The following is a 19829-nucleotide window of genomic DNA, read 5'->3' as shown; positions in this document are numbered from 1 at the left end:
AACCGCAGCTCCCACCCCTCCTGCCCTCTCCCCTCCCACTGAACCTGTGCTGGGATCTCACGAGGACCATGAGGTCCTGGCCTCCTCCCCGGGTACCAGGTGACAGAGCCCATCCTCCATGTGCTTCTGTGGAGCAGCCACAGCCGCTCGCTGCTCCCAAAGCTCCTGTATGGACCCTGTCAGCTCCTTCTCCTAGTTCCCCTCGCAGTGGTTTCAACCCTAACGCTTTCCGTGAGCCCTCCCTGGCTCCCAGTCACGCTGCTTCTGCTTCCCGCACCCCCACCTGCAGCTCCCTGCCCCGCCCTTTGTCCTCTGTCCCCTCTTCCTCGCTGAGCTGAGACTGACCCGTCTGCAGGCGGTGCTGCTTCTCATCTTCCTGCCTCGTCTGCACTGTTCTCCTTTGAGTTTCCCCTCAATCTCCTGTACCTTCGACCTCTTCTTCATTGGCTTCTTCCTGCCTGGACTTGAATATGAAGATCTCTTCCAAATTTAAAAAGCCCTCCCCGTATCCCACTGTAACTATGGGCCTATATAGACCCTGTCACAGCCAAGCTTGTGCAGAAAATTGTCTACACTCTCTTTATCCACTTCTTCACCCCATTTGGGCTTCCACCCTTTCCTGTCTGGCTCCAGCTCCCATTATTTGCTGGAAACTGGACCAAGGTTCCTACGTACTCGGGCTTTCCAGGCCCCTCCTTAGAGACTCCCTGGGGCAGGAGACACAGCCAGCCACCCCCTGCCCCTTGGAAGTTCTCCATCCCCTACTTTTCCTGGCGCTACTCCTTCTCCGGTCACCCTTCTCTGTCTCCCGTTCCAGCTCCTTTCCTCTGGGTGTCTTGGGAATGTCGTGTCCTCCCGGCAGTCCCCACAGGCACACGGCTTTGCCCTCCTCAGGGCCCAGGTTCCTCTCCACAGTGACCTTTCCTAGCCAGGATGTCAGCTGCTACCTGCCTCCTGCCAGGGCCTCCTGCTTTGACTGACGCTGAGCTTGTCAGTCCTCGGGCATGTGTGGGTGTGTCTGGGGCCCAGCCAACAAACTCACCCGGGTCCGTGTGTGAGGGAACTGGGAGTCTCCCCAGAGAGAACCAGGCCTCCACCGTTACAATCAATCAACATATTCAATTCAGTGCACGTTAGGAAGCACTCTTCTAGAAAGTGGGGGCCAGGCAGGGAACAAAACAGACAAAACCCTGGTCTTCATGGAGACAGACATAAGCAAGACAAGTAGGGATGATAACATGGGAGAGGCGCTGAGGAGAAAAATAAAGCAGGGGGAAGGGGTAGGAAGTGCACACGTGCGTGTGTGTGTGCGTGTGTGTGTGTGTGTGTGTGTGTGTGTGTGTGTGTGAGGGTGTTGACATTCGAGATAGGGCCATCTCTGAGACGGTGACATTTGAGCAAAGACTGAAGGGGTAGTGTGTTACTATGTGTGGGGAAAGTATTCCAGGTTGAGGGACAAGTTAACAAAGTTTACATGAGGCAGTTGCTTTGGACTGAGCTCCTGCACTGGGTCCAGCCAGGCCACGGCAGAACGGAGCCGCCTGCGCTAGGTGGCCACGTCATCAAACTAAACCTTAAAATAAGACAGTTTTCCAAAAAAACGGAAGGTTCATAGCAACCAATGAGAAAGGGCCATGCCTATCTGAGCTGGCATGATGAGGAAGTCCCGTCTGTTTCAATCCTGTAAGGAAAGTAACTTTGAAAGCTTGACTTGCTTGTTGTTCCCGGTTTCTGCCTCTTTAGCCATTTTCTGCCTATAATGCCTGTCCTTTCTGCTCAGCTCGGCAGAGCTCCTTTTCTAAACCTTTAGATGGGATGCCGCCCAATTCATGAATCGCTAACAAAAGCCAATTAGATCTTTAAAGTAAATTTGTTACAATTTTGTTTTTTTAACAGCCTGGAGAGGACAGTAAAGATCTTTTGCTCGAGGACTGAAGGAGGCAGAGTGAACCAGGAGGGGCCCAAAGAGAAGTTCAGAGCAACAGTGGTGAGAGAGTGTGTGGGCCTGTGGGGGTGTTAGGGACGATGGCCCAGGGCTTTGTAAGGATTTGGGTTTTACTCTGTGGTGGGAAGACTGGAAGGCGTTTTGAGTAGAGGAGTGACACAGTCTAATTGATGTTTTCAAAGGATCACTCAATTCTCCTAAGTGAAGTATCTCAGGAATGGAAAAACAAACACCACATGTGCTCACTATTAAATCGGAACTAACTGATCAGCACTCGTGTGCACAGATGGAAGTAAAACTCAGTGGAAATTAAGCAGGGGGAGGAGAGTTAGCTCTGACCTGAGGGGAGACCAGGACCTAGACGGGGCTTGACTGGTGAGGGACTAGGGTGGGGCTGGTCCTGTTGGTTTTCAGAGAAGCTACTTCCAATCCTGGTCACATTTCATCTGCTTGTTGTGAATTTGTTCCTTTTCAATGCAGATAGCAATGCCCATGACAGTGGGCACTGGTCCCAGTGGGTCAGGGCAACACTGGTAGCTCCTGGAATGACCAGGACCCAGAGTCAGGACCCAAGCATGGCTCTGAGTCTTGGGTGGTCCAAGACCTCACCACAGTGAGCAGGAGCAGGAAAGGGGGAGCCATAGATACCATATGGCAGCAGCAGTCTGCACCCCCTTCCACCCCACGTACACATAGCCCAAGTTTCCCCAGGGCTCCTGGGAATGTGTCAAGAGGGGCTGGCTTTCCCCGAGAGTGGGAGGAGGCAGAGGCAGAGAAAGACTGTCCTAGGTGACTCATTGTCATGCTATTTTTGACTCCAGGCTCCTGTTTCCTGGGAAATGTCTCTTCTTATAGGTGGCTGTCTCCCAGTCTCTCTCCAGACTAGCTTTCTCCCCTGATAGCCACACCTGCTGGGCATCTTGACTTAGATATCCCAGACCTCAAACCCAAAGTGATACTTCTCCTCTGCGAACCTTCTCCCCCTCCTGCTTGCAGTCTCTAGAGTGACACCACTAGCCAGCCAGTGGCCTAGCTGGAACCCTGGCTCAAATTTGACTCCTCCCCCACATGCCCTATGTGGCAGCTCTTGACCATCTCCTGCCCCCTCTCCTGCTTTCCATCCTCGCTGTCCTCGCCAGGGTTCTGGGGCGACGCTTTACAGGGGAACCTCCTTACAGGTGCTTGGCTTCCATCGTGTCCTCCTCTCCCCTCCTTACCCCATCCCCCGCCCAGGGTGCTGTCACCCTCCCGCTCAGCATTCTTCAATGGTGCCCGTCACCTTTGGGAGGTGATGGACAGCAGACAAGGCCCTGGTCAGTGTGCCCAGGCTCCCTGGCCAGCCTTTGGCCACTCCCTGCAGCACTTCATGTGGCAGCAGTTCTGAACTGCTGGTGGTTCCTGAACCCTGCTGGGACTGGGGTGGGGGCAGCGACACATTCCCAGAGTCTGCCATTGCTATAGACTGGAGGGAGTTTCAGACCCCCAGAGGGGACTGTATAGAAGAAATGGAGATTTCCATAGGCTTCTCTGTTCTTCTGGGGTTGGGGGTGGGTCTTTGGTGACCTAAGAGGAGTCACTCCTTCTAAGTGATTTCTTAGGTGCCTACCTGGGCATTGTCCTCTTCCTGCATTCAGATCTGTTTTCTAACATTCATGTCTTGGAGTAGGCTCTGCTTTGAAAGGAGGGGGGCCCGTTTTTGGGGGAAAGAGTTTAATTTATGGCCCGCCCATTAGGAAACGCACTCCCTCCAGAGTGCTATTTATTATTCCCCTAAAACCCGAGCAAACCAGGCTCTTTCAAACCTCTGTTTCAGCCTCGGCTCTCCCCTCCCTGAAACGTCCTGTCCTTGTCCACAGGCAGATTTCTCTCTCGTGCATCTGCTGCAGTGGCCCCTCCCCCGCCTGCCCTTTTCCTTCCCAGGCTCCCGTCACACTCCGTGCATCCTTCCCTTGCTACAAGTACCCAAATACGCCACAATGTCTGTATGTCTAATCAGGGCTGTTATTCAGTACAGGAGGCAACCTTTTCATCTTTGTGGTCCTTGTGCCTTGCACAAGGTCCGGCACACAGTGTTTTGGTAAATGTCTGCTGAACAATTCAGCTCAACATAGTTTATTCATCATATATTATGTTCTAGGTACTGTGCATTGGAACATGAGAGTGAATAAGATATGATGGGGAGCCCTGGGTGTGTACAGCCTAGTGGAAAAGGTACATTTGCAATCCAGTAATTATCAAGTGATATGGTAAGTCCTATGCCAAACCCATGAAAAATGCTGCCCTTGTGTGAGTAAGAATTACTGGATCTGGAGTTAGGGCCCCAGGTTTCAATTCCAGCCTAACCTCCATTTCATAGCTGTGAAATGGGAATAATAGTACCTGTCTTGTAGGTTAAGGATTTGAGGAGATGAAGTATTTAAATGCATCCTGCATGGTTACTGGGCACATGATATATGCCCAAGTAATGTTTGCAGAATTCAATGTGACTCCTTTTCTGGAAGCACAGAGCCTGGAGCCTTTGAATTTGTCTGGGGGCCCGTTGGGTGGACATCACAGAGGTGTGACATTGGCACTGGATTCAGACAAAGCAGCTAGAAATTTCTAGAGAGAGGTCTTGGAGACAAGCTTCCCTGGGGCTGGGCATGGGGGCTGTACCTCGGGGAAGCTGCAGGTGAGGCAGCTTCCAGAGGGGTGTCCACAGCAATGAGGTCTGTGATAATGTGTCCCTGTCCCAGAAGCTGCCATGTCACGCCAAGACCCAAAGGGCTCTGTTTTGTCTAGAGGGAGCTTTCGGCTGAAGGACAAGCCTGGACAGGACCTCTGCTGCCGGGACTTGGTGCCCAGCTCTTTCATGGAGCAGCTTGGAGCCCTGCCTGTCCTCCCTGTCCTCCCATCCTCCATCCTTGCAGAGAGGAGCCTCAGCCCAGATTCCTTTTTTTTGAGACAGAGTCTTGCTCTGTTGCCCAGGCTAGAGTACGGTGGCATCATCATTGCTCATAGCAACTTCCAACTCCTGGGCTCAAGCGATTCACCTGCCTCAGCCTCCCAAGTAGCTGGGACTACAAGCACGTGCCCCCATGCCCAGCTAATTTTTTCTGTTTTTAGTAGAGGCGGGGTCTCAAACTCCTGAGCTCAAACAATCCTCCCGCCTCGGCCTCCCAGAGTTCTAGGATTACAGGCATGAGTCACCGCGCTGAGCCAGGATCCCAGATTCCTAAAGTGAGTTCCAGCTTGGGTTTACAGGGGATGTGTTTGCCCCCAAAGCAAAGAAGCTGTGATTCTTGCCTCACAGTGGTAAGTTTAGAGGCCAAGCAAGCCCCCTGGATGAAATCCCAGCTCTTTTTGTTTTTTACCTTGGGCAAGGGGTCTGACCTCTTCAAGCCTAGTTCCTTCATCTGTCAATGGGGGTAAGAAGGCCCCCTTCTCAGGGGTTGAAGCCAGAACAAAGTAAGAGAACATCTGCTTTCCTTGCACTGTGAAGGTCTTTGTACTTGGCATTTATTACCCATACTAGTTGTGTGGGAGGCTGAAAGAAATGGCCTGGAGACTCTCTCCTGTGATTGGTTAATCAGAGATTTGGTGCTTCTCAAACTTTCACATCCAAATCACGCAGGGATCTGTAAGATGCAGACTCTGACCCAGTGGGCTGGGGTGGCACCTGAGAGTCTGCATGTCTGAGCTCTGCCAGGACACATGGGTGGGTCCCCCTCTGCCCCACTCCCGCCTGTGAGCCCCTCCCACCTCCATCCGGGCCCAGGCAATGCTCTCCTCACTGGCCTGGCTGCCCCCAGCCCTATTCATCTCCACACACGTCACTCACTGTCACCAGATGACCCCTCCTGAAGTGCAGGAGAACATGGCTGATGTGCACACAGGATTGCAAGAGCGGCTGCTTCTGCTGGGGGCGGGGGTGGGGGTGGTTGGATGGAGAGGGGAGAACGTAATTCTCTCAGGAGGGGATGGCCTTTTATCTAGTGAAACACCTTAGAGGCTGCTTGAGGTGTGGGAGATGAGGCACCAGGGCTTGTTTTTAAGGAGACTTTAAAGGCTTAGCAAGAATGGTAGCTGTTTCAGACATGACCTCTGTATGGTGGATGGTTGCTGTTAGGCTCTTTGCTGTGACTCAGTTTCTTTCCTGAGAAAGGGCTTAGCAGGTGCTTGGGATTGTCAGTGAGAAGCTGCTCTGGGCCGGTGGCTGAGATGCAGGGCCCAGACCCACCCTGTCCCACCCCATAGCTCCATCCCTGCTCAGCTCCTGTGGGGTGGGAGGTGAGGAGGGGCCAGTTCAGCCTTTCAGAAACTGGTCACATGGACATTTAGACAGATTAAGTCCTGCTTTATAGAGCTTGCAGCCATCTCCATATGTGCCTTGAGATACTCTGGAGAAAAGAAGAAAATGGGCAGATGGATGCTGGGGAGTAGGGGTGATGTCCCATTCCAGTGGCTCCCAGCATTGCTGGCGTCTGGATCCCACATGGGCCTTGCCTTCGGTTGGGACGGCGTCCCCACAGTTTTCTGCTAGTCATAGCTTCAGTGGGCATGAAGCACAGTGCTGGCTTTGCATAGTTCTAATGTGAAGAAATACAAAATTGAAATTTACTAAATTGTGCAAAAACAAAGCAGGAGCTGTGCACTGAGAGACTTCCAAGTTGTAGCTGGAGATTGTGCCACCAGGGGTTGGAGTGGTTGCTCTCTAAGGTCAGATTCTAAGAGTAGATCTGGAGGAGTGTAATTTTCTAGCTGACGAATGAAAAAATGCAGATGGCAGTTGCTGCACATAAACCACATTCAAGAGGACAGTGGGGCCCTGGGAGGCTTTATCCACTTTTTCGGTTTTGCATAAAAGAGATGATTGGCATGAGCCTGGCTGGCTTGTTAGCTAAACACAGATGTGCGCTTGCAGCTGTAGTTACACTTGTCAGGCCGTCGGGAGAAAATTGTATATTGTGCATTCATGAGCAACTGATTAAATAGAGGAAGCTGACTGTTCACCGGTGGTGGCTGTGATTCCACTTTGACAGAATAGACCTAAGATAAAGGAAATGCTTTAAAACATTCGAGGATCCGGAGTTGATTTACAACAAATTATTTTACAACTCTGGTGGCTTTGTGGAATTAAAAAAAATTACACTTTCATGATCTTTTTTCATTTATTTATTACTCTTCTTACAGAAAGTAATAGAGGCAACCTTTAGTTAAAAACACATTTATAAACCAGGCAGCTTAAATATAAGTCAGAAAGAGATCAGAAACCATAGAGAGGATGTGGGGAGAAAGTTCTGCCAAGAACCAAGCTAAGAGACACTGGGCAATAATTGTAATTCTGACCCTCTCTTGGCTTACTTTTTCCAACTTCCTTTTTTTTTTTGAGACAGAGTCTTGCTCTGTTGCCCTGGGTAGGTGCAGTGGCATCATCACAGCTCACTGCAACCTCAAACTCCTGGGCCCAAGTGATCCTCTTGCCTCAGCCTCCTGAGTAGCTGGGACTACAGGCACATGCCACTGTGCCTGGTTAATTTTCTATTTTTTTTAGTAGAGATGAGGTCTCCCTCTTGCTCAGGCTGGTCTCGAACTCCTGAGCTGAAGCAATCTTCCCGCCTCAGCCTCCCAGAGTGCTAGGATTACAGGGATGAGCCACTGCTTCTGACCCCAACTTCCTATATATGTGACTGTGCTGAAGTTGCATTTCCCATGGCTCCCCTCAAAGAAATTAGAAAAAATTTTCCCAGGAGTTCAAAACTTGAGTCTGGATCAGCATTTGGCAGCATTCTGAGCCCAGGGATAGAGCACAGGCCTTCTTCGGTCCTTGGTCCTGCTGTTGCTCTCTCCTTGCCCGGGAAGGTTGTCACCGCTTACTCCACATGTTTGTTCTTTACCCCAGGCCCCGTGAAAGCCCTTGTCCTGACCTCTCAGGGTGGGTGTCCAGAGGTGAGGTGGCCTCTGTGAGTGCAGTGCGCTAGGCCAACAGGCCCGATGCTGCACCTGAGACCATGCCCTGAGAAGAGGCCCACAGCTGGTGCCCACACCTGGCCCATGTCCCCTGTTGCCTTCTTCACTGCTCTGGGAAGAAGAGGAAACGAGCACCCTGCTCTCCTCTAGCCCCTTTTCTCCTGGGGACCGTCTTAGTAGCTGTGGCTTGAGTGGTGAGCAGAGCAGGGAGAAGACAAGCGAGACAGGAGGCTGGGGCGTGGACAGGGCCTAGAAGGCCATGCTGAGAATGTGGGACTCCATTTGTGAGTGTTTTAAGTGGGGACATGACCTGGTCAGCTTTGACCCTCACATTCACATGGCACTGGGCCCTCAGCCACAGTGCCAGGGGACAGGCCTGAACACTAAGCCCACCAGGAACTCTATTCCATGTGAAGCGCAGTAGTGGAATCTGGCTTGGGTTAAAGGCGGCAGGTCTATCTTGCGGGCCCCATGCCCACCTGGGCTGCCCACCTCACCTGTGTCACTCCCCCAGGTGTGCGTCACTCTGCAGTGCCTGCTCTCTGTGACTGTGATAAGCTCCAGCCACATTGCAGCTTCTGCAATGTGGTTCTCTCCTGGCTGTGGGTCTCCCCAGGACAGGTGGAAGTCCTTACCTTCTATGAGTATAAACTGACAACCCTCACCTGGCAGGTGTCTGCTCTTTCCTTAGGGAACACTTCCAATGCCTCCCTCCATTGGTACCTTGCAGTTCTCCTTTTGAAACATTCATCTCATTTGTAATTACATGGGTGGGGTGGACGGTCCCTACTTTTGTGGTCTAGCAGCTTCTCTATTTTGTGTGTGCCTAAAGTACCCTGGTTTGGTTTTAGGGTCCCATCCTTCAGCTACTCTGAACCTATGTGCTTTGGGTAAAGTGGACTCAACCCCTGGGCTCCCAGAGTGAAGCATGTGACCTAGGCCAGGCCAATCAGTACAGCCCATCCCCCTTGGCTTCAGAGATTGGTTGAGAAATGGGCCGGTGACCTAAATAAGCCAATCAGGGCTAAGGACACTCGATCCCTGGATTTTTGTTTGAGTTTTTGGGATCACTGACTCACTCACTTCCACTGGTCTAACATGGTGATGACGTGAGCCTGAAGCTGTCTGGGCCACCATGAGTAGCCTGAGGATTGAAGCAGCCCAGACGGTGCAGAGCCAAGAGATGGCTCCTAGTGACATCAATTAAGCTCTAAATCAAGCTGTTCCTAAAGCAGAAACTATTCTGCACATTTCAGCTACAGGAGCCAATCAACTCCCTTTTTAAACACAGACCTTCTTGGGCTGGATTTGCTGTCAGTTGCAATTGAATAATCTCCTTGGCCTATGTTGTCTTCCATCTGCCATGAATGCAGGGACTATACTTGTGTTCCCAGCGCCAGGCTCAGTACCTGGTGTATAGGAATGTTCAATAAATGAATGAACAAATAAAGAGAGGGGCCTCAGAGCTTCTCCCATCCTGCCACTACCCCCTGCAGACCTGGAAATGAGCAGACCTGGGTGATGATCTTGTTACAGAGTCTCATTGGAAACAATTTTCTTTAGAGCAAGGAACTTCAACTGCAAGAAGGCAGCCACTTATAAGTCGTGACAAAAGGGGCCCTGGAAAGGGATTGTTGCTCAATGAAACTTTCAGAGTGCCTGAAGTTCTACTGTTAAGTCAGATTCCTTTGACTTATGGTTCTGAGAACTCTTAAGAATTTTCTGTAAATATATACCTGTATTTGCTTATATGAGTACAAAGAAACTCTGAAAAGATACACAAGAAACTAATAAAAATGGTTACCTGCAGAAACTTGGGATGGGAACTCGCCCAAGGGAGGGCAGGCAGGCAGGCACAGAAATGAGAATTTTTATATTGTTTGAATTTTGAGTCATATGAATATATTCTTTTCAAAAATTAAAAAAATAATCCATGAGAGTGCAGAACCACTGGGAGCCATTATCAGCTCTTCCCAGCTTGGGGGGAGGACATCTCTTTTTATCAGCTTGCCTTTTAGCTGGGCAGCGGGTGTCAGTGGGGAGGCCCTCAGAGACTTGACAGGAGCAGTTTGTCTTCATCGGGGAAGGAGAGGTGGAAAAAGGGATGCAGAACCTAGGGGACATCTAGAGAGGTCTGCACTGGGCAGGTCACACCTGACAAGGTGAGAGGGAGAATTAGGCAGGCCAAAAATAGGGGTAGGGCATCAGAGATACTTTCTCAGGGGCCTGCCTGCCCCTGGCTGGACTTGATAACTTCCAAGACTCTTCTTATCTTAAAAAAGTTCCTTGTACTAACTGTGTCTGCAGGCATGTCCCATCAGTGCTGTGAGCCTGTTGACTTCATCTGTAACACAAAGGGGCTAGAATAGTGATCTAGTCTACTGTGCCTCCCAGGTGTGGTGCTCTCATTCGAAGACGCCAAAGATGCCATCTTCTTCCCAAACCCCCTGTCCTAAAGCCTCACCCCTGTTCAGAAAAGATGCAAGTTATAACCAGGGAACACACATGTACCTTCCTGACATGCGAAGCTTAAACACTGAAGAGAGTTTCAGAGTCAAAGCATCTATCGAGGGCATGCACAGTTCCTTCCTGCATTTGTTTTTTTTTTTTATTTTTTATTTTATTATTTTTTTTTTTGAGACAGAGTGTCACTTTGTTGCCCGGGCTAGAGTGAGTGCCGTGGCATCAGCCTAGCTCACAGCAACCTCAGACTCCTGGGCTTAAGCGATCCTACTGCCTCAGCCTCCCTAGTAGCTGGGACTACAGGCATGAGCCACCATGCCCGGCTAATTTTTTTGTATATATATTTTTAGTTGGCCAGATAATTTCTTTCTATTTTTAGTAGAGACGGGGTCTCACTCTTGCTCAGGCTGGTCTCGAACTCCTGACCTCGAGCGATCCACCCGCCTCGGCCTCCCAGAGCTAGGATTACAGGCGTGAGCCACCGCGCCCGGCCTTCTTCCTGCATTTAAATATTGCTCATTGAGGTTCAGTAGAAGAGCAGGGTGATGAACTAGCCCAGCATGCAGCTGACATACTTCCTGCCCTGCTCACCGGCACTCTCTGGGGCTCCCCTGCAGGCCCTCTGCCGCCTCCTGACAGAGTGCACTCCCTCACTGGCCAAGGGATTTCAGCAGAGCTGAAAACCTGTGCTGGTGGCCGTAACCCTACAAAGGCTGCTGCCATGACCTCAGATTCTCCCAGGGAAGGAAGGCCCTCCCTCACTTAGGAATGCAGAGGTTACAGTTGCTATGGTCATCAGCCAGTGGTCAAGTGGCAGCAAAGAGGGTATGGGCCTCATTGAGGATGACTGGGAGAGCACACTTAATTAAACTAAAAAGCTCCTGCACAGCAAAAGAAATAACAGAGTGAATAGACAACCTATTGAAGAGAGAAAATATTTGTAAACTATTCATCTGATAGGGGACTGATATCCAGAATATCCAAGGACCTCAATTCAAGAAGAGAAAAACAAATAATCCCATTAAAAAGTGGGCAAAGAACATTAATAGACATTTCTCAAAAAAGACATACAAACGGCCAAAAAGTATATGAAAAAATGCTCAACATCACTAATCATCAGAATTCAACAGCACATCAAAAAGATAATACATCAAAACCACAATGAGATATCATCTTACCCTAGTCAGAATGGCCATCATTAAAAAGATAAAAATAACAAACTGTGGCAAGCATATGGAGAAAAGGGAACCCATACGATGTTGGTGGGAATATAAACTAATGTAGCCATTATAGAAAACAATATGGACATTTCTCAAAAATCTTAAAATAGAATTACCATTTGATCCAGTAATCCCACTACTGGGTATCTACTCAAAGGAAAAGAAATCAATACATCTAAGGGATACCTGCACTTAAATGTTTATTGCAGCACTATTTACAATAGCAAAGGTATGAAATCAACCTAAGTATCCATCAATGGGTGAATGGATAAAGAAAATGTAGTGTATATACAATGGACTACTTAGCCCTCAAAAAGAATGAAATATTGTCATTTGCAGCACCATGGATGGAACTGGAGATCATTATCTTAAGTGAAATGAGCCAGGCACAAAAAGACAAATATCACATGTCATCACTTACATGTGGGAGCTAAAAAAGTTGATCATGTGGAGGGTAGAGAGTGGAAAGAAAGATAGATAATAGAGATTGGGAAAGATGAGTGAGGGTAGGAGGGAGGATGAAGAGAAGTGGGTTAAAGGGTACAAACATGCAGAAGATAGAAGGAATAAACTCAATGTTTGATAGCAGAGTGCTTCACAAAATGTATTGTACTAGGGTGATGGACACCCTAAATACCCTGACTTGATTACTATACATTATATGCATATAACAAAATTTCATGTGTGCCATAAATTTGCACAAAAAGAGAAACAAATGCAGAATCTCTGGCCAAAAAGACCACTTTTAATAAATCTGTTTCTAGGAAATATTAGCAAGTATGTGTACAGACATACGTACAAAGAAATTCCCTGAAGCATTGTTTGTAACAGGAAAATGCTGAAACAGAAATCTCCATGAACAGAAGAATGGTTAAAGAAATCATGGAACATCCATACCATGAATGCCATGAAGTCATTATAAGAAATAAAATAAATATATGTATACTGGCAGGACCTATTTTTATTAAGAAATAAATTTCGGTAAATATTTCTATCATCTATACATCCAAAAATCCAGAAGGATGGACACCAAATGAGCAGTGTTTATCTCTTGGGATAGTAGAGGAATTTCTGCTTTTTTATATATTATATTTCAATGCAGAAAAAAGTATGAAATAATTTTTTTTTGTTTTTCTGTACATTAAAAAAAAACAACCCTTAAAAAAAACCCCAAATCACTGTAATTCTGGGAATATTTATGCTGAACAATCATATTCAAAGGTCATGAAGATATGGTTTCCCGGTCTCAAAAAGCCTGTCAGCATGAATCCACTTGCCCTTGAAATTTCCTCTTACACTGCCAAGGCCGTCACCTTGACTTCCAACCTTTTGTTGTAGGTGAGAAATCATTTCATTGCTCCTCTTTAAACTTAGATCCACTTAGATTCCTTGCCGTGGCTAAGGAATTGATTTTTCAAGTGAATCAGTTAAAATGTTCCAATTTTCTTCCCAAGGTGGGGCCCCAAGCTCAAGATGACAAGTGCTTCTGTGTAGAAAGTGTTGCTAAACTTCCCTGGAAAGATTCAAGTATTTGGAGCCAATCCTTTTCTCCTAAAAACAAAGACAGGTGGTTTACACCAGGAAGAATTTCTATTTTCAGCCAGAGAAAAACATTTAACTCCACCATTACGGGGTATTGTTAACAACAGCAGGCAGATTTTGATGAAAAATAGAATGGATGTTTTAGAAAAGTGTTCTGGGTGCTTTTCCTAAAGACCAAAGCCCAACAAAGAAATGAGATCAGTCCTCAGTGCAAGTCTGCCCCCTATGGGCTAGATTCTCAATTTATTAGTTTCACTAAGTCTGTAGGGCTCAGAATGGTGGGTCTTTTTAAATCGAGTCCTTGGAGACAAATTTGTCCCTTTCTTCTTCACTGTAACTAGCTCTACCTCTGTAAAGGCTGCTTCAGGACCTCTCTCCTTGGCTGGGTCCCTTAGGACTCAGGAGTGACCAGAGATGGGCTCAGAATGTGACTTGATGACTCAACAGCTCACCAAAATTACAGTAAGAATTTTAGACCATAAAACGGGAAGTTTAAGTGAAGTGCTTTCCTTCTTCCCTATCTGTGAGCAGTGTATGTTTCTATAATAGCACAAGCACTGACACACAGGCTAGCAGTTTCCACTGTGGTCACATTATAATAACTGATGAGCTACAAGGCGCTGTCCAGTGTTGAATTTCACTAGGTTGCACGAACTCCGCCTGTAGTGCTGATGTCTAGTATTGACCAGAGTCAAAGATAAAAGACCAATTATTACAATTCCTTAGGAAATGACCCATGTTTTACCAACCCCTACTCCTGTCTGGTGACTAGGAATCTCTGGGCCCTGTTGCCACACACCTGGCACAGGGCAGGCAGGCATTCAGGTGAAATGCTCCTATTCTTTGAAGGCTCTCTTTAAATGGGTCACTTTGGGTATCCTACTCTAAGACGAAGCTTATTGGGGCTAAAACATGTTTAACACACTGACTGCCACACTAGGAAAAAAAATGTTTTCTTGGGGCCATGGTGTTTTATTATGAAAATAGAATAAAACCTTTTAAAACAGGCTGGGCGCGGTGGCTCACGCCTGTAATCCTAGCACTCTGGGAGGCCGAGGCGGGCGGATCATTTGAGCTCAGGAGTTTGAGAACAGCCTGAGCAAGAGTGAGACCCCGTCTCTACTAAAAATAGAAAGAAACTATACGGACAGCTAAAAATATATATAGAAAAATTAGCCGGGCATGGTGGCGCATGCCTGTAGTCTTAGCTACTCGGGAGGCTGAGGCAGTAGGATTGCTTGAGCCCAGGAGTCTGAGGTTGCTGTGAGCAAGGCTGATGCCATGGCACTCTAGCCTGGGCAACAGAGTGAGACCCTGTCTAAAAAAAAAAAAAAAAAAAAAACAACTTTTAAAACAAAACAATCCTTTCTAATTTAATGAAAAATTTGTTATTTTTTATTGCTTTCTGTGTGTGAGTTATATGCAACTTGAAAAACAGTTCTCCCAGTTCCTGAGGTAGAGACGTATGAGTTATATATGCTTCCCGAGGCCCAGGGCTCTAAACTAGTGTGAGTTAAATACAACTCAGATGGCAGTCAATGTGTTAAGGCAGAATAGGAAGAACACTGGAGGAAAAAACCTATCTAGAAACATGGCAGAAAGTCATCTTTAAGGTATGCATTTTTACGTTGTACAGAGATCTCAGCAAATAATTCATACTTACTAAGCAACTACTATATGCCAGGGGCCTTGCTAAATGCTTTACCTGGATTATGCCATCTACTTCTTCCCAGCACTGCTCTCTGTGAAGTGAGCATTCTTACTACCCCGTTGCACAGATTGGGGAGAAGAGGCTCAAGGAGGATAAGTGGCCTGAAGAACATCATATGCCCTGTATGTTGCAGAGCCAGGATTCAAATCCAGGCAGTCTCACTCCAGCCCTGTGCTCCTAACCTCACCCAATGCAGCAGCTTATTTAGGGTGAGACTCTGCTCAGTAACAGGGGCAAAGGCAAGAAGTGGGCTGGAGCTCCTTTGCTGAGGACAAGGTGCTGAGCATCCTGAGTGCCCACATTGTCTATGCCTTTACTGGTGGGGTCCTGGGTCACACGAATCCTTTCCTTCTCACTCCCTTGATTTATTATCCCTGGACCTGGGATACTTCAGAATAAATATGCCCCGGTACAAATTAAATACCTACAGCTCTTTCCAAAAAGCTGAGTGTGAAGAAGTCCAAGTGGTCTTTAGTGCATAGTCAGCTGTGAAGAGAAACCAAGCCAGAGGAAAGGGACTTGTAAGGCATTTGCTGGGTGCTTCCAGCACCAGATTCTGAGGCTGAAGATATTTATGGTAGGATATGCCTCACTCCACTGGGAAAAATTTTATTTAATCACTCTCACCCCTTAAGAAAAATATAAAAATAAAGCATTATATTCTTTGAGAGCAAATCTTTACAATTTTCCTTGCATACTCTGTGAGTATCAATTTGAAAAAATCTTAGAATATAAGAACTTACGTTGGCTTTTAAGTTAAAGTTTCTCTATTGACTTAAAATTATTTTTCATCCACTTTCTAGAGTCCTGCTTTCTATCTTAAACTGCTAGTAAGTGCTGCTCTTTGCAATGGAAGATGGTGCCAATGACTCACTTTCTAGAAGTCCACATGATCTGAGATGGTTTTCGTAGTGGGGAAATGCCCACATTTGGAGGTTGCTACTCTTTTCTGTGTAAGGTGAGTGGGGTCATTATGGGACTCAAACCTTGAACTTGGCATTGATACCACACTGTTCTATGGGACCAAGAGAAACACTGATAACAATGCACACTGAACCCTAAGTGAAATAATCATTTTAGAATGATTGTATGATGAAAAGAGATGAAAGTTTAATCCTAGAAGGGACATTAAGAGTTCTCAGGAAAAAAAATATTTTTATAGTTGAGCATACTAAAAGTCTTATTGCTGTTAGTGGATTTCAACCTTGGCTGCACACTAGAATAACTGGGGGAGTTTTTAAAAAGTGCTGATGCTTGGGCCTCACTGCCGACAGATTAATCAGACTTTCTGAGGCTGGGGCCTGGCCACTGGCACTTTTTAAAGCTTTCCAGCTGATTCAATCTGAAGCCAGGATGGAGAACCACTAATGTAGACAAGAACCCAGGCCCCAACCCTGTCCCAGGGTTATTAAACCCTAGGCAGTTTCTCATTCCCCACTCCAGAGCCCATGGCAGACTTGACTAGTGGATTATGGAACTCTTTCCTGCTGTGCCTAACCTGGCTGCCTTCTCATCCTGTTCCTGGAAGCTGCTCATGAGCACTGGGTGACAATCTGAAACCTAGCTACACACTCTGGTACTGTATCCCCCATACAATTAAGAGACTTCAAAGAGCCTGAAATCTCATCTCCGGGATGAATACAATAAGCACACAAATAATTATAATGCAAGGTATTATATGAGAAATAGAAAGGCCGAAAGCAGATGGAAGGGCGAGAAATTTCATCGGTAGGCTTGGGTTGGGTGTGGGTAAGGAGGATAATCAGGACTGTGTACGACAGTTCCCAACCTTTCTGGTCTCAGGACCCTTTTACACTCTTATACATGACTGTGAACCCGAAAGAGCTTGCTTTTTTTGTGGTTCTATCTATTGATTTTATTGTACTAGAAATTAAAATTAACATAAAAATATATAATACTATACATACTTAAAATAATAAACCCAATACAATTATCCAATTTTTATGAAAATAACTATTTCCAAAACAAACGTAGTGAGAAGAGTGGCATTTGTTTTACGTTTCTGCCAATCTCTTTAATCTTTGGCTTGACAGAAGACAGCTTGATTCTCATACCCACTGCTGCATTTACTGTCTTGAGATAGGCTGTTTTGGTTGAAGCCTTGGAAGAAAATTCAGCCTCATGCAAAAATGTAGTTAGAAAAAAGAAGAGTATTTTAATAGTTTTTTTAGATAATCGTGGCTATTCTTCAATACTATATCAAACCTTGACAAGTACTAGTTTCAAAAGTTTGTTGCAATGTGGAAAATGAAATTGTGTCAAATGAACTTTCAGTACTCTATTATGTTAAAATCCATTGGCATTTTTTGCACTTTAAATGCATACTTTTGTTATATCATGGATAGGTTATTTGGCAATATTGGTTTGTTGAATTGTACAGATCTTCCAAATATTGTCACATTTCATTATATGGTATCAAAAAAATCACTTGTTAGTATCACCACCAGTCTCATCTGGAAAGAATTTAAGTATTGGGAAGCTGTCATGCTCACAGTGGTGGATACAAGTTTTCCAAAATTCTAATTTTCACTTAGAATACTGTCAGTTACTTTCCTGGAGGGGATTCATCTCACTAATTTTCTGAATACTCACAGTTTGTCAGTTCTTCTTTCAAGCAAAAATAAGTTCCATGAAAAAAAGTTTATTCAGCTCAAAACTCAGATAGTGCTTTATGTGTATTTCCCAATTAATCACATAGAATATTAAGAAATATGTTTTTGAAGGCTGAGATTAATAAAATTAATAATTTTTACTGCCTTTATCAAGGAGATTCTTAAGGGAAACTGGTTTTTTTCTTTTTTTTTTAAGGCAAGTGCATGGCACCACTGCTTCAAACAGTGCTAAGTAAGGTGCCAGCAGTTTTACCTACCATTTCCACCATCAATACAAATGTCGACACAGTGAAAAAGGAAATTACCATCCTAGTATTTTGAAAATAGATTTGACCTTATGGACCTCCTGAAAGACCCCAGAGAGTGGACCTCACTTTGAGAACTGCTGGTGTGCTGGCTTTAAAAACTGAGTGGGATTTTGATAGGGTAAGATGAGTGAAGGGAGTAAAATGTGAGGTATATCTGAGGAACAGTAGGTAGGCAGTGTGGTTGGAGGAGGAATGAAGCAGAGGCAGATGAAACTGAAAAGACCTGCAAAACGTCCAGAATGCTTTCATGACGACCCACTTAAATGTAAGCCAGACAGGAAGAAGCAGGCTAGGGGGAACACTTTTTTTTTTTTTTAAAGGAAAGTAGGGGCTTCAACTTATATAAAATAAAGGTGGTCATGTTTACATTCACTAGTTATAAAATAGAAATGACAGCATTGCTGCTTTTCTCATAAGGAATGAATACAACAAATGTGGTCAAATGACTTGCTGTAAGAAACATGCTGCACTATTACTTTAATTTAGACTGTATTCATTTTAAAAGGAAAAAGAATGAGAACATTTGTTAAGCACTTATTCTGAACCAAACACTATGCTAGTCACTTTTCATATGTTATATGATTTAATCCTTACTACAAGCTTACAAAAGAGATAGCACCATTCATATAGATGCAGCAAATGAAGCCCAAAAAAGTCAATTATCTTTCTAAAGGACATGACTCTCAACTCTGATTCAGTTAACACTTCATTTTGTCATCATCTCAAAGCATTTAGGGAAAGTCAAATTTAATTATCATCCATGTGTATAGCTATGTATCCTCTGCAATCTTTTAAAACTAGGCATGAAATGGTATCACAAACCCAAACAATATGATAAGATGTGAAACCTCAAAAGAGATTGCATATTTTGAATTTTTTCTCTGCTTCAGAACTATTTTACACGATATACCTGATTACTTAGAGCAAGATGTTAGCTGACAGTGATTTTGCTAAAATATAACAGCTGAGAAATATCAGCATTTGAAATTTACTGCTAAGCTTCATCACACTACTATTGGATACAATTTTTTTTTTCATATTTTAAAATATTAGGTCAGTAAGCAAAAGAGAGAAAGCGATACAGATTCATAGTCCGATGTCATCTTCTTTGGCCCAAGAAAAGAAGGGTGCTAAGTTTACTGATGTCAATAAACAGGATCTAGATATATACCACCATGTCAACATGGTCTGTTCTTTCTGAACTGGGACCTGTCCTTTGAATATCCACCTTCTTTTATACATGCATGTATACATGCGCACACACAAACACACACACACTCTTTCCCTCAAACTTATGGCACGCTTCTCCTCCCCAATGTAAACAAATTCTTTGTTCAACTGGATGGCTGGAAACTTTTCTGTTGACATTTTAAAAGAAATTATCAAAATTATTTTAATTAATGCCCATATAAATATTTTACCATAAAATAGAAGAAGTAACTGAACAGAGAGTAAAGCTATTATTATTTACTCATTTCTAGGTAGAATAAGGGTCTGAGAACATAATATAGTTCAAATAGTTACCTGGCTTGACAATAAGTATTTGCTAAAGGTAGAAAATTATTATAAATATTGAGAATAGACAAAACATCTTCAAAGTTTTATAGACTTCACATTTAAAAATTATAGTTGATTAGAAACTATGCTTTTCTTCCATATTGATACTAGAATAGTTGCATTTTGGCTTAAATTACAACAGGTAAAAATTTATCCATTTGTATATAAACATATAATACTCTTTCTACATTTTAGATTAAAATAGTGCAATGTTAAAAAGCTTATAACTAAATTGCCAATAAAAATGGGAACTCATATATACATTTTGGACATGGGGGAATTATTATGTTATGGAATGCCAAACATGGGCAATGTAACCAAGTTTTAGGATAGTTATAGTGAAATAATAAAACAGAAAAAAAATGAAACAGGACAATTTTCTCTCTCCAAAGTAGAGGCAAAGTAAAGTAGGTTAAAAAAAATTTTCAGATTAAGCATTTAGTAAATTTGCTCATTGGAATAAAAAGAAAATTTCACCCTTTTAACTAATGTGCCAAATTC

At 44.9% G+C, this 19829-nt stretch overlaps 1 long non-coding RNA gene across 1 annotated transcript in view; it reads left to right on the top strand.

Annotated features, from left to right (window-relative positions):
* LOC123644761 overlaps positions 1-19829 on the top strand; it is a 40928-nt gene that overhangs the window by 2431 nt on the left and 18668 nt on the right. The window contains exons 2-4 of the long non-coding RNA XR_006737248.1: positions 1897-1987; positions 4083-4191; positions 15634-15788. This is a non-coding gene — a long non-coding RNA (uncharacterized LOC123644761). The remainder of the gene's footprint in view (positions 1-1896; positions 1988-4082; positions 4192-15633; positions 15789-19829) is intronic.

This window comes from Lemur catta, chromosome 9 (genome assembly GCF_020740605.2).
Source record: "Lemur catta isolate mLemCat1 chromosome 9, mLemCat1.pri, whole genome shotgun sequence".
Taxonomy (NCBI): domain Eukaryota; kingdom Metazoa; phylum Chordata; class Mammalia; order Primates; family Lemuridae; genus Lemur; species Lemur catta.
This window is presented reverse-complemented; position numbering and strand designations above follow the sequence as displayed.